At 37.3% G+C, this 2,901-nt stretch overlaps 1 long non-coding RNA gene across 1 annotated transcript; it reads left to right on the top strand.

Annotated features, from left to right (window-relative positions):
* Nucleotides 1–1,735: 1,735 nt before the first annotated feature.
* LOC142657272 (uncharacterized) lies at nt 1,736–2,558 on the top strand. Its single transcript, XR_012849868.1, has 3 exons — nt 1,736–1,820; nt 2,042–2,166; nt 2,445–2,558. It is a non-coding gene; the product is annotated as an uncharacterized LOC142657272 (long non-coding RNA).
* Nucleotides 2,559–2,901: the final 343 nt, after the last annotated feature.

The following is a 2,901-nucleotide window of genomic DNA, read 5'->3' as shown; positions in this document are numbered from 1 at the left end:
TCCACTTTGCTTGCATCTGCCTTGAAGTCCTGGTGCCGTCACTGCTTTCTACGTTGTCTTCTATCCATAAAATAGGGGAATTGATTCATCCCCTGGTGACGAGCACATGGCCTGATTTTCTGTCATTTCGGAGTGCTGTGTTTTTCCATTGCTGGACTGTATATATATATATATATATATATATATATATATATATATATATATATATATATACAGAGAAGCATAGAACACAGCAACGACACCAGGACTTCAGAGTAGATGAAAGCAAAAGTGGATTTGTTCACATCAATACAGCAACGTTTCGGTTGAACAGGAACCTTTCTCAAGCCAAGAAAGGTTCCTCTTGAACCGAAACGTTGCTGTATTGAGGTGAATAAATCCACTTTTGCTTTCATCTACTCTGAAGTCCTGGTGTCGTTGCTGTGTTCTATGCTTCTCTCTTTCTTTTTGGGGAATTGATACAACCCCAGGTAACGAGCACATGGCCTGATTTCCTGGAAACCATTGGAGTGCTGTGTTCATCTACCTTTGGACTGTATATATATATATATATATATATATATATATATATATATATATATATATATAAATGTAATAATGTCTATAACAAACTACAGAGGTTCTAAATTATAGTTAGTATCTCATATAAAAATTACATAAACCCCGGAAATGTCATACTGTATGGTCAATTCAACAACCAATACATTGTTCCAAAATCCAAACCCCAAGCAATGTCATTCACAGGGGGTCCAAGCCCCAAGACCCCAAGCAATGTGATTTTCAAACACTTCTGATTGTCCAGATCCTGTAGTTGGAATACTCCTTTTATAGCTGGTTTTCTTTAAGTTTTCCCTAACTATTTCTTTTTCTGGTCATTCTAGATCTTGCTGTTGGATTTAAACTGTTGGATTACTGTGTTGCTTTTACGGTCAGCGATTTGTCCTATTTTCAGAGAACTAGAGGCGATTAGTTAAATTCAATCTTTACTGTCGCCTGGTTTTCTACCACGGACATTGGTGCAGTTTTGCACCCGGGTTATTAACCAACCATGCCCTTTTGGAAAAAATCAAAAAAATATCATGTGTCTCAGATTCCTGATAATGGAAATCTGATGAAAGAGATACCAACTATGGAGGAACCTAACATCTCACTCCAGAAGTTTTCCAACATCAAAGATATGCCAGCCGAAAAATGCAGCGATCCAAGTCACAGCAAACCTTGTGACATTGGCTCAAAGAACGCCAAGAAGAGCGCAATCAGGAGCTTGGGCAGCAGCGCTGCGATTGGCGCTAAAGAACTGGATCGCTGTTTCCCAAATAGACGGCTGAGATTATACGTTGCCACCTGGAATATGGAGGGAAAGGTGAGAAGTACTGTACAATATCTATCATCAGTGTGTCTGATCTAAAGTTGGATAAATTGGGTCAGTAATCATGTCTCTTTAGTTTGTAGTTAGATATCACATAGACATATTATATCCTACCCTAAGCCCAAATTTTCTAAACATTTGGGCCAATCAATGTTGCTGCACACACTGCAAACTGTCAAAATAATAACCTATGTCTTTTGAATGGCAATGCGTCTGATCCTAAGATTGCAGCCCTGGCCATAGTCTATAAAGACTAAAATCCAATTCGATCAGATATAATTTTTTGTAGGTGATATAGAAGATGTCAGTTTGGTTGGTGCTCTGTGTATACATTATTAATATCTTCATATTTTGAGCAGGAGTTCCCACAAAATCTAGAGGATCTGCTGTTGCCATCAGATGACACCAAAGATATTTACGTAATTGGCATTCAAGAAGGATGTCCAAACAGGTAAGTCTTCTCAGGTTGTCTTACATCAGTCTATGTCTGCAGATGGACTACAGGTCGACTCATTGAAATTCTCTCTTTACCTTCTACTTATTGTAGGATCGCTCCTTAGTTTTCCTATTTAGCCCCAGAGGTTATAGTATTGATTGTTTAATAGATGAGATGAGTATTTTAATCTGGTGTCATTTATTAATATGTAAACTTGAAATTGTGTCTTCTTGTAGACGGGAATGGGAGATAAAATTACAGGAGACTCTTGGTCCGCACTACGTGCTATACCATTCATCCGGGCTCGGAGTCCTGTATCTCACCATCTTTATTCGACGGGAACTCATCTGGTTCTGCTCAGGTAAGATTCACTTTCTAACATTTACATAATAAGTTCTAATTGAAGTCATTAGTTGGAACTTCTTATTTAGTCATTAGAACTAGATGCCTGAGATCTCGACTCTCAGATTCTTGGCTGTGGAGTATTGGAGATCTTAGAGATCAATCCACAGTTACAAAGTGTGATATGATGTTGTAGTAATATCTCCAGAGTTTTAGAGGAATCCTATCTCTGTTTCATTGTTGCATGTTGTACTATTAACCACTGACCCTTCTTCTTGTGTTTCATTTCTTATACAGAGGTAGAGCACACCCATGTAACAACCAGGCTATTCCACCATGCCAAAACTAAAGGAGCCTTGGGTGTTGCCTTCACCGTCTTTGGAACATCTTTCCTTTTTATTAATTCCCATATGAGATGTAAGTATGTCTGTTATTAATATATGACTATGTACAGTGTTATTGTGTATAAAAATATCTGCTGTTTAATAATAAACTGGAATATATGAGATGATATAAAAAGATCTGTACTATTAATGTTTTGGTGTAAAATTAAAAGTTCTTACTCATTTGGTCAAACTTTTTCTAATCTATCAAACTCATACTATGTAATGAGAGACAAGTAATGGAAGGATTAACGGCCTAATGTCTTCTACAGATTGCTATAGAAATACATTATCCTCTGTCAAGAAAATGATTGTGTCTTAGATTTACAGTAACAGAAATATCAGTGTGTCTGGTGTACAGAGTGTGGACC

Source organism: Rhinoderma darwinii, chromosome 7, assembly GCF_050947455.1.
Source record: "Rhinoderma darwinii isolate aRhiDar2 chromosome 7, aRhiDar2.hap1, whole genome shotgun sequence".
Taxonomy (NCBI): domain Eukaryota; kingdom Metazoa; phylum Chordata; class Amphibia; order Anura; family Rhinodermatidae; genus Rhinoderma; species Rhinoderma darwinii.
The sequence above is the reverse complement of the archived record's forward strand: the minus strand, read 5'-3'. Positions and strand labels throughout refer to the sequence as shown.